At 39.9% G+C, this 23,750-nt stretch overlaps 1 long non-coding RNA gene across 1 annotated transcript in view; it reads left to right on the top strand.

The window, feature by feature from the left end:
- Positions 1-23,750, top strand: part of LOC123371463 — a 126,964-nt gene that overhangs the window by 65,900 nt on the left and 37,314 nt on the right. The window contains exon 2 of the long non-coding RNA XR_006579803.1: positions 17,321-17,398. This is a non-coding gene — a long non-coding RNA (uncharacterized LOC123371463). The remainder of the gene's footprint in view (positions 1-17,320; positions 17,399-23,750) is intronic.

Below are 23,750 nucleotides of genomic sequence, written 5' to 3'. Positions count from 1 at the left end.
GATAAGCTTCAAACTTCTGAATGCTTATCTAAATCAAACTATCTCATCTTTGGAGGATTTTCTGCCGCTTATATTATGTGCTGGTTTTTAAAATAAAACATAGGGCTTGCCATGTCTGTTACTGATGCCAGGTATTTACACTGACCTATTTCCATCACTTATTCAGAACACAGTTTTCAGTCCACCTGAATGAAGTGCCCAGGTGGAACAGCTGGATGTTCTTAATCATAAACACGATGACGATTTTTTCTCCCTCAAAGACGCTGTTGTTGGGGATGTTGATGTAGCCTTTGGCACTTAGTGATGAGTGTGGTGTGTTGGCAGTTGAAGCTGAGAGGCTATCTATCACATTGAGAAAAGGATTCTTCTTGAACACGAATCCCAGGGCATCAGAGCAGCACTTAACAGCCCCAACTGTACTGAGTGGGAGGGTGATAACTGAATAAAAGGCCAGACAAGAAATGATTCAACTGGAAAAACTATTAAAAGATGAATTCTTTGTGATTCTATCCATTTATATTTAGATCTCATTTTGGTAGAGGGAATACAGTATTGTATTCATTTCAACCAACAGTACCTCACTCTCTCACGTCCCTTTATTAGAGTGTTGCCACATGAGTAGTTTTGGACAGAGTGAAAAAGCAAGGCACAGCTGAGTGGTTCTGATCTCTAAAAAAGGGAAAGAGAGACACATTCCAACTTCTCCAGTTTGTTGTTGGAGACAAGGTTCTACTGAATAAAGTTAAGTTACTATAAGACACCCCCTTCCTAAAACATTGAGGGAATTTTAAAAGGCTAGTATTCTAAATTAATTACATGTTAAACAGTCTTAAAAGAAAGGAGTTTTGTTTTGTTTAACAATGGAATTGTCCATAGCACACATTATCTCTCTTTCAAAAATGATGCTTTGACATTATGATTATAGATATTCAATTTCAGATTATAATTTATTTGTATTGTGGTAATTCCTAGAAGTTCTAATGGAGATTGGGGCACCATTGGGCTAGGTACTGTACAGATGCATAGCAAGAGACGGTCCTGGCATGCAACCAAAAGTGAGACATTAAATGATTTGCCCAGGGTCAGACTGAAATTCTGTGCAGAGACAGGAATCCTGAGGTAGATTTCCTGAGCCCTAGTCCAGTGCCTGAAGAGATTTAAAAATCAAATATTCATACCAGTTATGATGCTGAATTGACTGAACTTTCCTAACCTAATGTTTTTTATGGACTTCCTTATGGCCGGTAGCAATTGCTTTTGTGTTTTTTAGTTTAGTTTTGGGCTGATCCATATTAAGGCTTTGATCTTGCAAGGCACAATTCACTTTTTGTATCATGTTGTGTAAACTTACGGTACTATAAATGTCTATTTATGGTTGATCCAGAAAAGAACTACTTATTTTTTCTTTACAGTCTTTTACTTTAAAACAGAACCATGCCAAAACAGAACCAATCCAAATAGGAATAGCCTTTATATTAGTGAATTACAGACCAGAGGATGGATAATGAGATACCATATGACATAACTGGATGGGATGGGGTCACATCTTAGCTATTCCTTACAGACCTATTGAGCATCATGTTATCAAGCCTACTTTACATTATATATACGACTGATATGTGCAGCTAGGCTGTCTTCTCTTCAATTCCACCACCATTCTCCATGATAGTACCAGTAATAAATTACATTCTCTATGCTTAATAAGTCTCATCCTTCAAGTCCATGACGAATGGCATGAGGCCACACTTGCTTCCCCGGTCTTATTTCAAGCTCAAATTTTGTTTTTTATTAGTTCTCGCTGCTTTAACTTTTCAAATTCTCCAGTGACTTAAACTCTCAATGGTCTTACAATCTTGGCAGACTTTTTCTATTTAAAACCAAGTTTGCTTCCTAGGAGGGTTTTCTCAAACTCTCAGGACTCTAATTATATTTATTGCACTCAAAAGCGCAACACAGTGAGTCTCTATTTTAAAAAAAAAATCTTTATTGCGTTGGCATGTTTTGCATTTCTTTTCTTTGAACCATTTTATATCAGATGTCTGTCACTTAGGGTGGGATTTTCAAAAGTGCTTGTTTTTACCATCGACCACAATAGGAGCAAAATTAGGGCAGTGTTGAGTCCTTTTGAAAATCCTACCTCCATCTTTCACTGAACTTGAACAAATTGTACATGTTCAACAGGAAGTAATGAACACAATTTAACCTGTAGGTGCTCAAAGCCTTCCTTTTTAATTTGACCATACGCTCACAGCAAAGTAGTCTATTGCGAAAGTATGATAGCTACAAAAAGCACTTATTTACATCTGTTTCAGCACTGCAATGCAGATTGCAATTAAGAAGTTTCTGGTGTGGTAAGAATAATCATACAGCTGGAATGCAAACACATGATTTTTCAAGAGAATTTCATTCCATATGGGTTCTCCCCTCTCCCCCAACTAAGAATTAATTGCAACTTTAAAGAAGATTTGGTTTTGTCTGTTTAAAAAAAAAAAGAAAGAAAAACCCATTTCACTACTGAGGAATTTTAAATGACTTCAGTTTAAAATTTTCTTTCTTTACATTGTTCAAGTTGAGAGAGTGCTTTGATCAGGCTTTGAGTTATATAATTTATTAGAGAAAAGGGAAGAGGATAACCTTCAGATGTTGTCTGTGGTGAAATGCTGATGTTAAAAATGTTAAATGTTTGCAGACTAAAGGCATGTTTGGCTGGGAAGGCCAAAAAGAATAAACAAAATGTGACATGTTATTTATTCCCTAGTAAAATACACAACAAAAGTAAATATAAATCATATTTTATAATGTCTTATTCAAAACACTGGCATGCATGTTCTGTAACTAACCTCGCTGTGGTGGTATCTTGCCATACCATATATAATGTCAGTACATATGCAGTTGGCTTTAAGGTTGTCAGTACAGCAATTTTGTTAAATCCTCATAGCTTCTTAATATATACAATGTAAATCCTGTGAAGGACATTTGTATATCCCTTTTGATGTATGTCATAGACTTTGCTATCCTGTTGTAGTTCTGTATATTACAGTGGCTTGGGACATGTGGTAGGATTGTGGGATATAAGGGATTCTCTTTCCACAACATGGGGTACATTTTTAAATGGTGCTTCACTTTATGGATGCAACTTGTGCCCTCAAAATTTGCATCCTCAATTCAGTTGTGGGTACAAAGCTGAGTACTTGAACCTGTAAGTGCCTGACTGCAAAGGCTGATAGCAATATTATATTAGTTAGAAGCAATAGTATTAATATTTGTACTGGAAGTTCATTTTGTGGGTGCAAAAATCAAACCTGGCTGAAAAAGAAATGTGCAAACACTGCAGTAGTATCCACAAAGCATGAGGAAACATATTTATAAGGAAAACAAGAGCAACGTCAGTATATAGCAGAATTGTCATGCTGATCCTAGTTAAACCTTTTCAACTAATAACAAAAATAACCCTTTTTAAGACACAACTTTTATTTGACTGGCATGACATTTCCATTAAATGCTAATGAATTAGCATTGATGTGAATAGCTGTTTTCTGCAGTGTTCAACTGAGCAACCATCAATCAGTGTAACTGAAATGTTACTCCATATAAACAAAATAATTAAAAAAAGTTGCTGTTTTGGAGTGGTAACTAAAATATGAAGACACTGGGAATATTGAAGTCATTGAATGAAGGGCACATACTAATACGCCAAGCTTGGCAATGCAGTACTATCATATGCAAATACCAGTATTATAAGAAGCCAAGGGATTCACACCACAAACATTACTATATATTGTCCCAAGTGACTCCTTGGTAGTAGAATCCATATGTAGCAAAGTGGTTCCTAAGAGGGTTATTGTAATAGTTTACACTGCTGCCATCCACTTCTTTAGGGTTGAAATTGTTCAGGGCAGAGTAGGAAACATCCCACTCATCCTTATGGGCCAGATCCAACTCCATGGAGCTATGCCAATTTACATCAATTAAGGATCTGCCTCTATGTATAGATTTAATAGAGTAATTTCAAGAACAGATCAACATTAGGCTATTTAATACTCCTTTAAATTCCCCAAATGCAACAGACCATAGGTGCAGGATGAAATGAAAATATTATTAATTTCTCTACTTCATCATCTATGAAACAAGGGGAAAAAGATGTAAAAAAATCCAGTAGCATCATTTACATAATAAAACAAGGACCTACATATACTTGGTGGACACAGGAAAGTGGCAGTAGCCACACAGTTCAAGGCGACCAGTTGAAAATAAGGTAAAAAGTTTAGGGAATATATTTAGGACCATATAATTGCCACAGTGGATCAGACCTGATGTCTAGCTAGTCCAGTACCCCATCTCTAACAGTGACCCTTTCCAGATGCCTCAGGGGAAGGGGCAAGAACACTAAAGTAGGCAGATGTGTCTCCTATGAAGGTCTCCTCCTGGTCTCTAGTAGTTAGAGATTAGATTGACTCCTGAAGCATGAGGTTCAATATCCCTTCCAAAACTAATAATAAATTATGATAACTTTTGATATTCTTTATCTATGTAAATGTCTAATCCTCCTCTGAATCTTTCTAAAGCCTTGGTCTCAATGGCATCCTGTGGAACTCACCAGCACAGGAAATCTATGCATTATAGACTCATAGACTTTAAGGTCAGCAGGGACCATTGTGATAATCTAGTCTGACCTCCTGAAGGCTACAAAACCTCACCTGCTCCTGAAATAGACCCCTAACCTCAAACCTTACTGAAGTCCTCAAATCATGGTTTAAAGACTAATGATGTCCGGGTCCCTTTCCTCAGTTGGTACAATTTATTTAGAACTTTGTAAGGAGTAGGGGTAATTTAATTTTTCCATCCAGTGAATATTACTTTACATCTATAAAAACTGAACTTTATTTGTCATCGGGTTGCCCATTCACCTTGCTTGTTTAAAGTCTTTTGGAAGTTGCTCACAGTCCTCTTTTGATTCTGTTTTGTTGAGGGTTTTAAAATGTAACATCAATTTAACCCCAATATAAGAACTGCAGGAATGAACATACACACACACGCCCAGAGGAAATAAACTTGTTTCTCAATTCTTCCCAACTTACATCACATGAAGACCTGATTTGCAACATAGCTTCTTTTCTGTGTGTGCATAGCTTGACATGTGCAAACACCTGCAAATTTATTTTTCATGCCCTAGCATCTTAAGAGTACTATTTATATGTATGTGTACTTCTCAATTGTGAACACATGCACCCATAGTGTCTGTCTCTCTGAAAGATGCTGTGTGAATAATTGATTTTTCACTTTGCTGTTAATTTAAAAATCAAAACAACCTCCTCCAAAAGAACCCAACAACAAACTCTTTTTTTTTTGGTTCAGCCAAAACTGAGAATTTTCTAAATTTTTGGCAAATCAGAAGACGGAGTTTTATTTCTGGTCAAATGAAACATTTTTGTTTGAACATTTTAAAACAAAAAGAAAATGAGGGGCTAAGTTCACAAAAAAGAGAAGGAGAAAGTGGCGATGTGCCCCCTTACAGCCTTCAGCTCAGGGGTTAGGGATGTGACAGACTTGGGGCCAGGTCCTAGCTCCAGGGAGAGGATTTGAAGGTGTTTTTCCCGCCTCCCAGGTGAGTGCCCTACCTATCAGACTACAGGATATCCTTTAGGGAGGGGTTCTCAATCTCCCATGTTCCACTTTGTACAAAGCTGGGCTAGAAAGGGAGAGAATGAGTGTGACTCTGTTGCCCAGTGGTAAGGACACTTTCCTGGAGGGCACCAAGGATCCACTCTTTACTCCAATGAATAGTTAGTTATTCCATTTTGCATAAACTAAACAGAGGAGACAGAGTAGTCTGGATTGGAGGGCTCTCAATGGTCTGGGGAGTACGGACTCACCTGGGATGTGGAAGACCTGACTTAAAGTCCCTGCTCCAGAGTGGGGTTTTGAAGTGGTTAGGGTACATCTCATCTCAGTGTCCCAACCACTGGGCTAAAGGTTATTGGGTACAGTCACCATTATCTTGTGAATGGCACCCAAATCCTCTTGTGAGTCTAGCCTGAAAAATCAAAACATTTTGGAAATGTCTAAATGGTTCATTCTGATGCTTCAGAAATCTTTTCTTTTTTTCTTTCAGCTGAAATATTTTGCCAAATTTGTGAAATGTTTCAGTCAACCTGAAACTGCCTTTTCTGACAGAAAAAAAAAATCTTTCACCCCAAAACATTTTGCTTGGCTCTACTAAATTGCCTAGGAATTTAAAGGGCTTGAGCAAATAAGAATGTTCTCGAAGTTCTTGGTTTCTGTGGTTAGAGGCTGTGAATCTTTGGGTTTAGCAACTATCATTTGATGTAAGTGGGAGATAGATTCAGGGCTGCCCCGGGGGTGGGGGGGGGCAAGTGGGGCAATTTGCCCGAGGCCCCGGGCCCCACAGGGGCCCCCACAAAAGTTTTTTGGGGCCCGCGGAGCGGGGTCCTTCACTCATTCCAGGGGGCCCGGAAAACTCTCGCGGGGCCTGGGCCCCTGGAGCTTCTTCTGCTCCGGGTCTTTGGTGGCAGGGGGTCCTTCCACTCTGGGGTGGAAGGACCCCCCGCCGGCAAATTACCGCCGGAGCGGGACCCGCCGCCGAAGTGCAGCCAGGTCTTTGGCGGTAATTCGGCGGCGGGGGGCCCCCACCGCGGGTCTTCGGGGCACTTCGGCGTTGGGTCCCGGAGTGGAAGGATCCCCCGCCACCGAATTACTGCCGAAGCGGGGGTCTCCCGCCGCCGAAGACCCCAGGCCCTCTGTATCCTCTGGGAGGCCCTGGATGGATTGCTGTACATGGATTGAATGACTCCGATAATGTCTGGTAAATTACACTGTTACAAGAGATAATTAATTATGATTTGTATTTCAGTAGCACTTAAAAGGGCCAGTGAAAAATCAAGACTCCATTGTGCTATGTACACACAGTACATATACATAACAAAAAGATGGTCCCTGCTCCAAAGAGTTTACAATTTAAGATGGTTTCTGAATCAAAATCCTGCATCTGAACACTTTGACTTGAAGGTAGTTTAGATCAGGATACAAGTATTGTGGCTTGAGCCTGTCTATAATGTCAACGAACTGTAAAGTGGCATATTATAGTAAATTCAAGTCCCTGCTGAACTTCATTTACTACCCTTCCATAAAAGGGATGTCAGTTTATCAGACCTTCTCTCGTATTCTGCCATTTGTACAGATAATGGAAATTGGGTGTCTATTTTCCAGGCTGCTTTCATTCTCCCTCTCTCCTCCCTTCATTTTTGCTATTTCTCAGACCTTTTCTAACATAGAATTTTAGCTTCTCTCTTCCCCCTACCCCACAAATTCATCAATTGCACATCAAACAGATAGGATGTTAAAGAATTTTGTTGGGTGATATAAAAGCTGCTTCTACTACTGCTTCCATGGCTATCTATAATGGGTGAGACTGTAGAGAACTCTGGGCTAGGCATAACGTTAACATAAGCTTATAAAGAAAATTGGACTAATCCTTGTTGTTAACAAGTTGGACACTCTGGTCATAAATGACCCTTCTAAAGCACACAGACATGAAAGCAGGAAAGTACCTGCACTGTCGTATGTTTGAGATGAGGGAACAGATGTGGAGAACCACTATGTTCTGAATGCGCTTGCTCTGCCCAATTTGGAGTGAACATTCAAAGTATGTGACTGAGAACTGGCCTCTGGACAGGTTTTGGCTGATGATGTATTTGAATGTGGATTTCAAATATGGGAACAGCAATTCCTTGTCTTGATCATATAATGCACCAGCAGCAATATGCTTTATAGCTCTATGGCTTATTATGGTACAGAAAGGGGAATAAGTTATATCAATATGAGGCGCCCTGAGCTGCATCCACAGTGAGGGTAGTACCAGTATAACTATAGCAGTAGAAAAATCACTCCTCCCTCTCGAATGACATTATGATACCATACAAAACTGTGGCAATTGTATAACTGTGATCTGAATCTGTCCCTTACTGTGCACTATATATTTCATACATAGTGTAATATGTTACATTACATGTGCATAAGTCAAATGGTACATTAAGTGAATAACCACATATGTACGTGGGATCACATGGGTCAGACTGTGACAGGCTCTTATGTGAGTATATGGGGACAAGGGTGCATAACTTAGATGACTCTCTTCTGTGTTGCCCACACAAGTCTCTTCTTAGAATGGTAGTCCCTATGCCCCATAAACCATGAGGAGGAGGTGGTGAGGTCATAGCTCTTCTCCTCTCTGCTCTGGCTCATGAGGGCAGCAGACTGAATAGTCTCCCTGTGAACCTGACTGCTCTGGATGGATTGTGCCTTTGCAAAGTAGAATCCTTCCCTGAGCTTCCATGGGGTAGTGCAGTTCTGCACAGATTCCTATTCAGTCAGTTGTCACAGCTAAATTCCCCAGTTAGGGCCTTTATGTGTGTCAGCTATATGTGCAATATATGTAAAGTAACAGATTATTTTAATCAGCTTTTAAAAAAATCAGGTGAAATTATGCTTTATGTGGGTGAAAAAGTCAAACGTCTTTAAAATGAAAATGTCTGGGTATATTTGAATAAAATAGTTTTGTTTCTCAGCTGCTTGCATTTATTACAGCAATAAGTGTCTTAGATCATTGTTTCTCAACTACTGGTCCGTGGACAGGTGCCAGTCTCTGAGATCTCCCTGACACAGTTTAGAAAGCTGTCAAGCTGGTCCCTGGTATCAAAAAGGTTGAGAAACGCTGTCATAGATGGATCATTTTCCACTCAAAGATGGTTACATCGCAGTTGTTTGGTGGGATCCCTATATACGTTTTGTATTCAATCAGCAGAGAACTTTGGGATTCTTTGAGAGGGACAAGGGAAACTCGGTCAGCCATGGATAGTCGGTGCAAGATTTACCCGGTTATAAAAACAATAAATATATTGACTGAAAAAATCATGTGGGACAATAAAACAGCCATGTCTGATTTTCAGTGATCATATTTCCCTATGCTGAATACGGAACACCTGGTAAAATTACTTGAATTCAAGTGAGTTCAATGGCAATCAATCAGAACTCTGCAGTACAAACATTCAAATTAACATCAAGTTGACGAAGCCCCTGTTAAAAAGAAATACTGCGTAGTTGGAGTCTTTTTATTTACCGTCTTATCTTTAAGGCTTTAGCGTTCACGCAGGGAGGAGTGACACCCCCCCACTCCCATCCCCACACATGGGGAGGGGTGAAACACACGCACACACACTCGTACACCTCTCTCACACAGGGCGGGTGACCAACTGACCCAACCCTCACTGCCCAGTGCTCTCTGCCCTCCATGCCTGGTTGGGCCCCCGGGACTGACCCACCTCTTTTGGTACCCGGTGCCACATCTTCCCGAGGCAACATGTTGTGGGGAGGGGACACATGGGTTGTGCTGATGGACCAGCAGGGAATTGGCCAGCCTTGCATGTTACATCTTCACCTTGCACACCCACCCCCATTGTTGGCCATTGGACCCTCTCACTCACTGCTGGAGGGCGGGTGGCTGGTGAGCAGGGATCCAGCCAGCAGCAGGGGTGGACCCACCAGTACTGATGGGGGAGACAGAAAATACCAGATAACTTGCCCATTTTTAAGAAAAAGTCGGGACAGTTGCAGGAGGGCTTAAATATGGGACTGTCCCTTTAATATAGGGTGTCTGGTCACCCTATATTGCAGCAAAGCATAGTTGCAGACTTTTTCAGGCACTGATTATCGGTATGAAAGTAACTTTCTTTGCCATGTGCAAGACTGGTTCTAATTCTAGTCAGAGGCTTTTGCCCTTTTAGGAGAACTATTGAAGAAGCAAATATTAGGATTATGTATGAGGAAAGTAGGAAATTTGGTGTGTGTGTGGTCATCTAATATCGTATGGTATGGGTTTGTCTGATATTGACTTATTGGATTTTAAATATTTGTCATAGGCACCTCTTGCTGTAATTTTAAAAATACTCCTGAGGCAGCAGCAGTTGGGAGTGCTTTAAGGATGATACATTCAGGCAGGTTTTAGGGAAGGCTTCAGAGGAAGGAGTGGAGAGAGTGTTTTATAACACTTATCAGTGACAACACCTCCAGATGATTAAGAACCTGTGTTAATTGGCTTCAAAAGGAGTTCCCTAGAGTCCTTGGCTGGGAGGAATTTGGTTAATGATACAGGGTTCTGAGGTTGGTGGGACTGAATTGGGGAGATAAGGGCGCCCTTTATGGACACAGAGGATCATCCCTGAATAAAAACTAATGAGACAACCTTATTCGCAGCACATGATCTGGCTGACAGGAGTGATTAAGCTACACACACACATTCATAGCAAACACACACAGTGTGCTTTAGGGAAAGACCACAAATACACTAAAAATGATAGATGGAGGAATTCAAATGCTTTCAAAATACAAATGTCCTGTCAATGTTTTTCATAACAAAAATGATCAGTGATTCTACCACAACTCAGCTATTCACAATGTAAACATCAACAGAACTGATGATTTTTGCAACAATTAATGTTTCTTTCACTATGGAAATAAATGTTTTGGCACCACACTCTTATTTATGATTATGCTAACAAGAGTCTAAAGTGCATGTGAAAATGGATCAACAATTGGTCAAACAGTTGAGCAAAAAGCAGATTAGATACACAGATATGGCAATTCTTTTGACAGACCGTTCTCCATCTCTGAAACTTATTTTTTATCATCAGTGCTTTAATCTTTCCAGTGCTGTCAGGAATCTTTTTCCAAAATCTAAAGTCCATCTTCTATTGAGGAGTGGAGTTCAGTGGTTCTCAACCCCCGCTCCCAACCCCGACCCTAAAGCCAGCTGTGGGCTATATGTTGAGACTCCCCCCCCAAGACTCAAATTCTACAATCCTGGGTCATAGCAAGAAACTGTGACTGTTCTTTGGAGTGGGATGTTGCAGGCTGGGGGGAATGTGCCAGGGCATAAGTGAGAGTTTGGGGTGTTTTTCCACTCCTAGCTGTACTGCTCTGTGCCCTGAAGGACTCTGGGTAACTTTATTTCTCAGTCAGTGGTGTGCAACCTAGTACCTAGTGACCCACCCCATCACTTGAGACACACTGACCTAGATTATCTAAGATAATAGATCTTATATATCTCTGACTTCTGTGACTCCAGATTTCCACCACTTTTCAGGCCTGGTATAAAATACACTCTGTTTTCATTGCCTTTTATATCCTAACATCTAGCATTAATTTAATCCCACATTTTTCCCAGGGTAATTTAAGGGGCTGGAGGAATCAATTCTGAAATATAAGAAAAAGTCTAAACCTCAGACCAAACATCAGAATGAATCAGAAATCAAAAGGCTTGGATGAATGCCCACTCTCAGGCCTGCCTTATAGCATACATCCGATCTATGCTGGAATCCATCTCAGAGTCTAAGCAAGTCTGGTAATCTTGCTGTGCTGCCTGCTACCTTCAAATCTTTGAGAGTTTTGGAGCTACTTCTCTGGGGGAAAGGGCAGCTGTGCATTTTGAAATAGCTCGGGCCTCATCAAGCTGCTAAGTGCCTTAGACTTTAAAAGAATATTTAGTTAGAGCCCTGCAAAGAAAGTGTTGGATCAGAATGATGATTATGGCAACCTACTGTTACCAATATGTAACCTGTTTCTCTTAAGCTTAAGACTTTTTGGTATCCTTAGTTAGCAAAGGCAAATGTTCCCAAGGAATGATGCATCTTACACTCCTGCTCTAACAAGAATTAGAAGTTCCACATCAACATATTCTTTGTTGGAATGTACCAGATACATTAAACTCCCTTCCCTGATATGTATTCCATTGTAGTATGAACCTGAAGAAAGGAGGAACTCTTAATTCCCTGAATCCAAATCAGGTCACTACACAATCCTGCTTCTTCAAATTCCAAACAGTTTAGGAGTTTCCTCAGTTTAATCTCAGCCCTGAACACTCTTCCCCTCTTAAATAAAGGGATTGTCAACTGCATGATTCTCATTGTCTTCTTAATTGTCCTCTTTTTTGGTTCATGTTGTTTCTCCTTCGTCCAAATGGCATAGAAAATGTTCTCTAGTTCAGTTATCCTTTTAGATTAGATTGGCTTAATTCTCTGTTCAGAACGGTAGGCTCATAAACAGAATAGCAATAAATCATTACAAAAGGCTACTTCTATTAAAGCAGAACTATCTTAGTGTCATCTGGTGGTGGTGATGATGATGATGAGAGGAACACATTAGAACCCAATTTCCTGTGCATTCACAATCATTCTGTCACATTACTAAAGGTGGTGGAGGAGAGAGAGAGAGTAAAGTGTTCAGGTGATCTTTCGAGTTTCAGAGAAAGGGAGATAAGGCTCACTTGAATAGAAGAATGAAATCAGGAGGAAGAGAAATTCTAGTTTGGTTCGGAGAAGGATGAGAAACGGAGAAGAAAATGGACACTTCAGTGGCTTTAGAAAAAAAATTGGATAAGCCTCAGATTTGTCAGAAATTATCTGATCTGAATTGGATTTCCAAATCCATTATCCCTAATAATGTGGTAGATACCAGGCAAGCATATGCATATTTTTGTGCACCAGAGATTTCAGCTCTGCCTTGTTGAAGCTGCAGCTTCAACATAATGTAATGCTCCCCACCCTCACCATCTCTACCTCTCCTGTTCTCTTTTCACCAAGTCTGGGGATATCAGTGTCTCTTCCCACTGAGGGTCTCTGTCCCCATTTTCACAACATTTGGGATCTTGTTTGTGGGGTAATTATTGGGGGATCGCTCGCTCCCTTACCCTTCTTTGTCCTCCCACCCCACCCTTTGGGAGATGTTTTTCTCCTTTCCTCACCCCCTCATTCATTTTTCTCAGACGGCAAGGTGTTGAGATGGGTCAGTAGTTATCCTTATACCATATTGGCAGATGGGTCCAAGCTGCAAAATTTGCAAAGTTCAGGGCTGCTTAGATCCAGGGATTTGGTTCAGGCCCATCTTTATCTAACACCATCCTATCTCATATGGTGAGGCCTAAGAAGTTCCTCTTCATGCAGTGGTCTGTGTTTTACTGCAACAAATCAATCTATTAAAAAAGAAGTGGGTCAAAGGAATTCAGACTCTAACAGTATTAAAATAATTGTATTCCCAATGCAAGAGCTAACTAGGGTAAAGTTAAGGAAGGCCAAGTCATGTCAGTTCACTCCTATGACTTTTGCAATGAATACGGTTTGTAGTTCATTGTCATGAATAGAAATACACAAAAGACTATCTTTATCAAATCCATGTTTATTTACATATTTATGTCCCTGTGCATATGTTGTGATGGAATATGCTGTTTTAATCAGGAACTTTTGGTTTGGGTTGCTGAACACAGTATTCTTGTCCTTAACCAAAATAAAAAGCAGACAACACTAGACAGTATGGGTAGGGAAATAGATATAACCTTATGATAATATTCCATCAAATACAGTCTAAGCCAGTGGTACTCACTAACTTTTGGATGGGGGCCAAAATCCAATCCTGGGGCACTGCTGGGAGCTGCATTAGTCATAGCTATCATCCTGGCTTGTGATCTTGTGCAATCTGCACACAAAAGAATGCCATACTGGGGCAGACTAATGGTCCATCTAGCCCAGTATCCTGTCTTCCAACAGTGGCTAGTACCAGATGTTCAGAGGAAATGAACAGAACAGGGCAATTTATCAAGTGATCCATCCCAAATAGGAGAAGAAACTTGTAAGTGGAGAGTCTGGAGGTACCATCCCCATTAAAAAAATTTAAAATGCTTGTTGTTTGGGGAAATCTAGTGAAACAAAATGGCAAAAAGCCTGTGCTCTGTCAAAGTGTTTTACAGAGCAGGTGAGAATGTCATTCTTGGCAGGATGGCATTGTAGTTTCCATAGGAGGGTAAATTCCAGTGGATAAAGGGGATTCACCCCACCCCTTCCTCAGTATTAAAGGCCATGTCTGAAATCCTAGCTCCATTGAAGTCAATGGCAAAAGTCCCACTGACTTCAATGGTGCCAGAATATCGGCCTCTGTTTGTGATTTCATATATTATGCTGTGTTTTGCATGTCTGCGGCCCCGTCCATTAGAGATCTCAAAGTACCTAACACTGAATATGAATGAATTAAATCTCAAACAGCCCTGTTAGGTAGATATTATCCCCCATTTTAGAGCTGAAGGAAATTAATGAGTCTGTTGCAGAGCTGGAAATAGACTCCAGGCCTGACTTCTGTGAGTTAGCTGCATGATAATGCTTCCTCGCTTTTATTTGGAGTATGAGTGCAACAATTGGGAATTAAACCTTTTTCTGATGATCTTTTAAATATATAACTATAGTGTATTTCACTTACTTTTGTTCTTCTTTCTGTGGTCTTTGCTTCACGCTCTGGTCTTTTCCTCCAACTTTTTCAGTTTCTTTTCCTCTTCTCTCTCACCCCTTCTCTTTCTTTGCCTGCATCATGCTGTCTCCTCCCCATTTCAACTGTTAGCTCTGTTGGGGAGGGACAGAGTCTTCCTCTAACTTCCTAGCAGAGTGGGGCCCTGCTTCTGGTCAGGGCATCTGGGTGCTACTGCAATACAAATATTAATAACAATGACCAAAACTTTCAAACATGGATGCCTACAGTTAGGCTTCTCAGTAAAAGTGGCCTGGTTTTCAGAGGTGTTTAGTACTGCAATTTCCACCGCAGATAGGGCATGTGTTACCCAGTCATGCAGGGGAAGGGCTTTTGGTGGTTTGAAGCCTGTTGAGGGGACCTTAAAAGCCAAAATGGGGCAGGGGTGCTGGAACAATTTTTATAGTAGGGATGCTGAGAGCCATTGAACCAAACTGTATATAATGGAAACCACTTCAAGCCAGGGGGTGCTGCAGCGCCCCCTGCTCCCCTAATTCCAGCACCTATGAGGTGGGAGGAAACACAGGAAGGTCTACAAGATGGCCTGGCAGGGCAGTGTGGTGCAAATTTACCACAGGAGGTAGCTTTGGCTCAGTAAGGACTGGCTTCCGGAGTTCTGGTTATAGCTGTGGAGATGTTGTAGTAATAAAAAGTTATGGCCTTTTATTACCAAATGGTATGCAGCAATACCAACTGCATTACAGTGGATAGAATACTTAAAACCCATAAATTGCTAATATTAGATTGTTCCAATGAGCAGCTTTTTGATATCCTTTACATGCTAAAAAGTACTCAGGCCTGTTGACAAAGCAAAGAAATGGTGTCAAAAATAATTTTAAAACCTTTTGACCTGCAAGGTTTAAGAGAATTAGGCACAGATTCTTTGCTTTAAGCCTCTTGGTGACAAGAAATATGGTCTTATGCCAGCTGGTTTGATTGACAGTGGCGTTTGTAGTTTCAGCTGCTAATACAGTATGCTCCTTGTATATTCCTAGAGTGTAAATATAGAAGACTATTTGTCACCTGGGTTGATGGATTATACATAAGTGAGACAATGTGGTTAAGATTCTAAAGCATAAATGAAAAATCACAAACTTTACATAACTCATAAAGCAATGCTTAATACTCATAATGAAGTATGCCTATTTTAATCAAGGGAAATGGTCAGACTTTCAAATACGCATAGATTATGAATCTACCATCGTGGGTTTTTTCTTTTTTCTTTTTTTTATATATATATATCTACTTGCTACAAACCTGCATCAATGGTTTCTTGACAACCATAATAAAATGTATTGGAAAATTGATTAGTTTTAAGGGACTTCTTATAGCCAGCTGCTTTTGTTTGTAAATGTCATGAATTCAATCAGTTTTAGGTTCCATCCTTCGAGTGGAATTCATGGGTGAATATGAAGCTCCACATAGGTACAAAAGCATACTTGTTTCATTTTACCCAACTTGTGTTCAGCATTTTCATGTGCATTTTTGAGTAGCAAGTATGTTATTTCTCAAAGCTCTTTCACAGCAATAGTAAACTACTTATATTCATTTCTCACTGTGCAGTAATTAAAATGTGTTAGTGTTGTGAATGGTGTGGTGTAGTTTCAAGTATTACCATAGCAGGCTTAGTAATAAATATTTTTCAAAGAATTTATATTTTTTGCCTTGAAAAAGCAAGCTACATTACTATTGATTCTTTTGGTTTGAGAATTTGCTGTGGAAAATGTATTATCACCTCTGAAAACATGCAGTAAAATTGGCATTTTCAGCATGCTGCTCTTATCTTTATTTGCTGATAGAGAAAGAATCCAGATTTTTTTAGCTTTAAGTGAAAGGATATGGTTAGGTTCATATTTCTCTGTCTTTAATAAAAACAGTATAAAAGAATAAGGGACCACAGCACAATACCATAACATTTTAATGTTTTATTTAAATAACGGCATCTTCAATTTTAATGTAAAGTCTAAGATTGAATTTGTTTTAAAGTAATCCAACTTTGAATGGTGTAGACCTCAGTAAGTCTGTAAACTCCTGTAGCTCTTACCCAGCCAATGGGAGTTCTGCATGAATAAGAATGGCAGGATTTGACCCTCACAGAGAACATTGTTTATGAGAAACAATGAAACTGTTAACTTCATATGGCTCCATACTGCACACTGAATTCCAGCTGATGTCAATGGCAATTTCATGCATATTTTGGGGGAAGGGTATGGCCCTTAAATATTACTTTGCTATTCTGAGACACTACAGCAGAATATTGCTTTATAATGAAAACTCTACATGTTTATAATGTGGAGAGCTGTGTGCAGTTGAGCTGTAGTATTTGACAAAGTAGAAACTTAAACCCAGACATTGCTACAATAGATATAATTATTGATACCAACAGAGTTGAGAAGATGATCTTATTAGATTTCAGCATTTAAAAATTGAAATTGGTAAAAAAAAATAATGGGGAAATATATCTACTTGTATTATCTTTACATGAATGAAAAACCGAGGGTCTGGAGCAAAACCTACACACAACTGGTATTAAAATACAACTGGTTTCAGCTGTACAGTTTAAAATGTTGGTAATCTTACCTGGATTATTTTAATTCGCTATAATAGCTTCTTTCACATGTTTGGTCCATAGTTTTAGTCTCAAAATCTAAATTGGAATGTCAGATTCCTGCATTACTTGCATATCAGTTTGTATTTCTCACCTGTTCAGTGAAATGCTAGACAGTCATTTGCAAACATTAGTTAGAAGTCAGAAGGTTAAATATGCTGCATAGTTTATTGATGCCATGCACCTAAAATATAAGAATATACTGCATTTATTGAATGCTCTGACACAGAAAAAGATCTATAGAATATTACTATATTAAGAATAGAGCATAAATAAGAAAAGAAATGTAATAAAAAGAACTAAGTGAACTTGGGTTTCCTTTAGTGTAGAGTTTTTCTTTTCTTTTTCCAGTGCTCTTTTTTTTCTTTCATGGAACTATGATGTTGATGGCCAAGTGATCTAACAGACTGAACATCTAGGAAATATATGGTAAGTACAAAAGAAAATAAAGTGACCAATTAAATTTTGGGATGCAAGCATGGAGAAGGTAAAATATTCAAGTCAACCCTTAAAATGTTTTCTATTTTTTCCCTTCAAACTTGACAGAAATATCCATAGTTTAAATGCAGAAGGGATCATTAGACCATCTAGGCTGACCTCTTGTATATCACAAGCCATTACATTTCATCCAGTTACCCATGTACCAAGTCCAATAACTAGAGTATGACTAAACCATAACTTGTGGTTGGCTAAAGAATCTCTTTCATAAGGACATTAGTCTTGTTTTAAAGACATCAAGAGATGGAGAATGCATCACTTCCCTTGGTAGTTTGTTCCAGTGATTAATCTTCCGCACTGTTAAAAATTGGTACCTTGTCACTAATTTGAATTTGGTTTATGGTATAAACCTGATAGGCAAAAAGGTGCAGGCTGTACTGTTCTTTTATTGAACCTCAAAATAACTGATCTGTGAAAAGGTATTGATATCAGCATCTGAAATAATGGTGACCCGACCACCCAGGAAAAATGCCCTATTTTACAAAAATACACAGAGATGTTGTGGGAAGGAATGAAGGCGGGATGTATGTATGTTTGCATAGCAATTTAAAGATGTAAAGCACCTTATAAATGTGAAGTGTTGTCTGGCAGCTAGACAGAAGGGATTAAAGAGAAGTAAAAGTGACACACAAAGGAAGAATAAAATAATTGATGGGCAATAACCCCTCCCCCACAAATATGCTTTTGTTTATAGGTTAATTTGACATAAAAAACACAAAACTATTGTTTTAAATAAAATACAGCTGGAAAAATCCTCAAGTGCAGTATAAAGTGGAGAATTCACTATCACTGAAATGCAGCTAGCTCTGGGTAGAATGTCAGCCAACAAACCAATCAGTGTGCAGCATACTATAAAACAGTGCTAGGGCGGGGTGGCAAAGTTGGTGCAAGGACACCAGGAGAAGCCCTTGCTCTTACAAACGATGGCATAGGTCCTCCCATAGCTGCATAGACCTGTAAGGACCTAGATTCCTAAAATGTTGTTACAAAAGACCCACACACAAGCACAAGGTCCTGGCAGCCCTTCCTCCCTCCCTCACCCAGGAAGACCAGGTAGCTTAGCATTCACACCTCATCTAGGGTGACCAGATGAGAGGGAGAAAATATCAGGACACATGGGGGGGGGCCACCAGCAGAGCAAAAAAAAACAAAAGGTGAGTGCTGCCGGTGGAGCAGCGAGTGGTGGGGGTGGTGGGGGTGGGGGTGGGGAAGGTGAGTGCTGCTGGCGGAGCAGCAATAAATAAGGTGAGTGCTGCTGGCGGAACGAAATCTCAGGACAAATTGTGTCCTGACCAAAGATCGGTTGGGACGCGGGACAAACACCTAAATATCGGGACGGTCCCGATTTTATCAGGACATCTGGTCACCCTAACCTTATCCCCCTCCATACATAGTAACAGTGTCTCTTTCCCCTTAAAGATTAGCCCCAAATTCCTTATTAGCTTGAGGGAAAAGATATATTAGAGGAATATTCTTTTTTTTTTCTTGCCTAGTATCAACATGTGTGTTGGCAGAATTTTAATAATAATAAAATTTACTCTTTGAGGTTTCATGAAAATGTTGTACCAATAGCAGTTACAAACAGAATAAGAGTTCAGGCAAATTTATAGCTTCCCAATTAAATTGGATCAAGCCCATAATCCAGAAGGGAGAGCAGGGGGTCATTTAAGAGCAAGCCAGATCTAAAATTAAAGGAGTACATTTGAGTTAAAAACTCAACAACAAAAAGGAATAGATGTGGAGTTAACAAATAAAGGCTTTCAAAAATATGAACATCCGTGGGAGAAGAGGATTAGGGCAAAATCTCACGATGACAGCACTTTTAAGGTGGTCTGTGCCTTTAACCTTCTTCCTTTGGGGTGTGAGGGTGTGCTTGAGGGGAGGCATCTGGGATGGGAAGGAAAACATTAGCAGACAGGTTGGAGGAGTGAGGGCTCTGTATAATGGAGGAGGAGGTGGGAAGAGCCACTGGGACCAAATGCTGGCTTTTGAGTTGAGTTTAGGTTTTCTAATAAAGAAGCACAGGGAGGATAGAGGCGTAATTAGCTAAAGGCAGCTTGATGGAGACAGAGCCTGATTCCACTCTGTTACTCTGGTTCTACATTATCGTACCAAACTCAGTGGAGTAACTCAGTGTCAAAGCTGCATACAGAATAGAGAATCAGTCTCAGAGGTATTACACAGACTGGCAATATTTCATCAGCACTGAGATCCTTGTGAGTATTTTTAAGTGCTTGTCTCTTTGCATTGGGGGTTGGGTTTTTTGGGACCTGGTTACATTGTGTAAACTATTAGGTTTTTTTTTATTGCACCAAAGGCTGCAGTTTTTGGAATGCTGGAGTTTCTATACTGACTGTAGTTTTTGTGGAGTGTTGTGGAGAGCTCAGATGTCTACCTAATTGAATTTGAGGTTGCCATTAAGGAAACTATCTCTGCAGTCAAAGGACAGCGAAGAGGAAGGGGGAAATATTACTGCTGATGTTGCATCATTGCATGTTGACCTTGAGTTGTTTAAATGCAACATTGTGTATTAATGCACCACAATGCAAGTGTTACAGTGCAAAATGTCAGGACATCAGACTGTGATTTTTCTGGTTCTTTGTGATGTCAATTGACAATGAAGTGGCTCTCCATGTATTAAAGGTTGAGTGCCACTAAGCCTGAGTACCAGAGGATGGTGTCAAAATTATCACATTGTTGAAATAACAAATACACTTTTCAGGGAGAAGAATAAAATTTAAGAAGAAATAAATTAAATCTATACCAGTCTTAGTTGGGATGAATGTTGTATTCCTTGTTTATTGTGCAATAACATAAAGTAATTATCATGGGAAAAGCTCTGCATGTTATTACAATTGTAAGGAAACAGTGACCCGAATCATTTTGCCATATCATACCAGTGTAAGCTCTTCATACTGCCAAAGAAATAAATGCTTATCACCATAGTAATGATTTGCTATTACTGCATTTTATACCCTCATCATTTTGCACATGTTGTTTCCACACAAGAAAAGCCAAATATACCAACAATAAATATTGAATATTTTGATAAACACTGGGTGGATATACTTGCTTAAACAAGTTGAATATTATTTTAAACTAAAAATAAAATTAAAATAAATCATTACATGTGGAACGGTAACTGTTCATTAATGAACAGTATAATTAATATCATTATTATATTATACATAACATAATTTATTAATGAACAATACCTCTCAGGTATTTTTTTGCCTAAAATTTAGATTTTATTTGAAGATTTTTTTTAAAACCTGATAATTTAAATATTCTCATGACATTTAAAAAACATTCACAGCAAACCATCATTTGCTCTCTGAAGTGGAGCTTTTCCTCCTGCTGAAGTTGAAGATTCGATTTCACTTATGACAAACTGTGAGGATTCTGGTGCATATTGATTCTGGAGGATCTTCACTGGGAGGTGTTTTTTCATTGTATTGTATTATTTTCCATTTATAATATATAACTCTAGTCAAATACCCAACATTAAAGTGAAAAAAGTACATTACATCAGCCAATTAATTTTAGCTAATACAAAGTAAACACTTCTCTGTTCAACCAAAATGACCTTGTGACTGGCTAGGAGTATTTGCATAAAACACCTCTCACCCTGTTACAAGGTGTTGATCCTGCTGGGAAAGAGCTAAGTGCATTCTGCTGCCTTATTGAAATAGATAATTTGTTGACCAAACCTAGATATAAGAGAGGGATGGCTGTCTGGGAGACAGGATCTAGGGTTTGAGCTGAGTAGCCCTCACAGGGGAACTGTAGGGGCAGCCAAGCCTGGGCAGAAGGCTTGAGATGATCTTTAGGCTATAAAACTCTTCCCTAGGCAGATCAACCTGACTATTTGCTTTCTTTGTTAGAAAAGCCCAACCTCAGAAAAGTGACTTTGGATCTTAGATACTGTATAGATGGTGCTTGTAGAGTAGGTTAGGAAAGGGGCTGACTCACAGATACTTTCAGAGACAGGCAAGTAGTAACAAAACAAATTGGCATGCTTTATGTGCAAGAATATTCACAAATGCTTTACTGTTGAATTTTCCCAGCTCTATTCCAGACCAGAGCTAGAATATTTCAGAGCATGGACATAATATACACCAGGTATGAGAGAAGCAGCACTGCTGAATAAATGGGCTGCCTTGTTCTGCACTATTTTTTGAGTGGTCTTCAAATGTCACCTCATGCAGAGCACTGGCAGTTCCAAGTGACTTGTCTCTGTCCCTCAGTCATGACGGTGCAGGATACTTCTGAGAGCTCCTCATTGTGCAAGGGGAGCATACACCCTACTATACCTCCAGAGGAGTTACATTTTATGCTGTGGTTCTCCTACAGCTTGGCTGGTCTGGAAGGGGTCGGGAAGCTGGCTATCTCTTTCCCACCTTTTTGATTGTCTCAACTATGGGTATGGCTACACTTGCAGCTGTACAGCGCTGGGAGTTAAACTGTCTTCGTACAGCTGAGTAGGGAAAGCGCTGCAGTCTGTCCACACTGACAGCTACCAGTGCACTGTCAGGGCCACATTTGCAGCATCTGCAGCGGCATTGGGAGCGGTGCATTATGGGCAGCTATCCCAGCGTTCAAGTGGCTGCAACATGCTTTTCAAAAAGGGGTGGGGTGGAGTGTGACAGGGAGCGTGGGGGAGAGAGAGTGGATTTTTGGAGCCGACACTGTGTCAGCACCCTGCCTTGCAAATTCCGACCCTCTCCCCTACCCTTCTCTCACTCACTGAAAGCAAACAGCGGCTATTTTTTTCCCCACAGACCAGATAAGCAGCCGTGCCGAAACGGACCCCACCCCTGCCCACCGCGCTGCTTCTATCCTCAAGCCCCCTCCCTCTCCCTCTCCTCAATCAAACACTAGCTGTGGGTGTTCCAAAAGGAGCCCCCCTGCCTCTGCTCATTCACAGCAAACAGGAGCTGTTTTTGTTTTTTTGATAAGCAGCTCCAGGATCCCGGAGTTCACAACAAAACAGAGAGCGGGACCTTCACTTAAAAGGATTATGGGAAGCTTCCAGAGGTCAGTTACAGCGTACTAAGATTATTCCCTGTTTACACTGGCGCCCCAGCGCTGCAGCAGCAGCGCTATACTCTTTATTCCTCTCAGGGAGGTGGAGTACAAGCAGCGCTGTAGCCACGGAGATTCAGCACTGTATGTGCTTTGCCTGTGTGAACAGGGAGTGAGTTACAGCGCTATAAAGCCACCAACTGCGCTGTAACTCTCAAGTGTAGCCAAGGCCTATGTGTTTTTATGCTTCTTGATGTTCAGTGTAATGTTAACTTTGAATTTCTGAGCATTCTAAGTTTTGTTTAAAAAACAAACAAAAGCTCACTATAGTACAGTATTCTATTCAGTGATTTTTGTTTCCTGTGAGAAACTATTAAAATTGACTTCCTTATCTCCATCTTAATTTCATAAAATCTGCCTCAGAACTGACATCTGGTTAATTTGTTCATCGCATAGATTCAGAGGCTCTTAGGTTGTTAAGGCCAGAAAAAAAACATTAGTCTGCAACTAGATAACAAAGAACATAGAATTTCACTGAGTGATTTGTGCATGGAGGCCAGTAACTTGTGTTTGAATAACTGAGCGTGGTTTGCAAATAACAAGTGAGTGGAAGGATTCTCCTTTTATTGATCATATAAGAAAAATCTCTACCCAGGCTAAACATTTTAGATGATGCTCACCAACTAAATGATTGTCTGTAAGGAGTGTGTAGGAATTGAATAGTTTTTAACGTAATACAAGAATATTACCACTCTGAGCTGCTTAATTTGATACTGCTATGTCTGATGCCTTTCAAACTGCTCCTTCCACATCCTCTGCCATTGGTGCCCCTGTATTCTATTGTTAAATGGCTTGTGGGACTCACTTTGGATTTGCACATGCCAAAATAAGGAAAATTCACCTATTGCGTGGTGTTTTGACATGGGTTTTTTGAAGGCAGCTTAAGATACTGTATTTTATTTGGCATATATAGGTGATAGGACAGTAAGTGGAGAGGGAAATACAATTCTGTATCAGAGGACTTGAACTAGTAAAAGTCTTAAGGAAGCCTAGATTGTTTGATACATAAACTACCGGTAGTCTTTTTAGCCCTGGAAACCTGGATTCTAATGTTTCCTTGAGGATCGTCTATGCAGGGGAAATGCATCATGTTAGAATGCACGCTAACTAACAGGATCTTAAAACACAATGTTGCCCTTATGCGGTAATGGCAAAATCTTGTTAGGTCAAAAGTGAAAATGTGTTTGTTGCTCTCTTC

Source organism: Mauremys mutica, chromosome 5 (assembly GCF_020497125.1).
Source record: "Mauremys mutica isolate MM-2020 ecotype Southern chromosome 5, ASM2049712v1, whole genome shotgun sequence".
Classification (NCBI taxonomy): domain Eukaryota; kingdom Metazoa; phylum Chordata; order Testudines; family Geoemydidae; genus Mauremys; species Mauremys mutica.
Note: the sequence above shows the minus strand (reverse complement) of the source record. Positions and strands in the feature narration are given on the sequence as shown.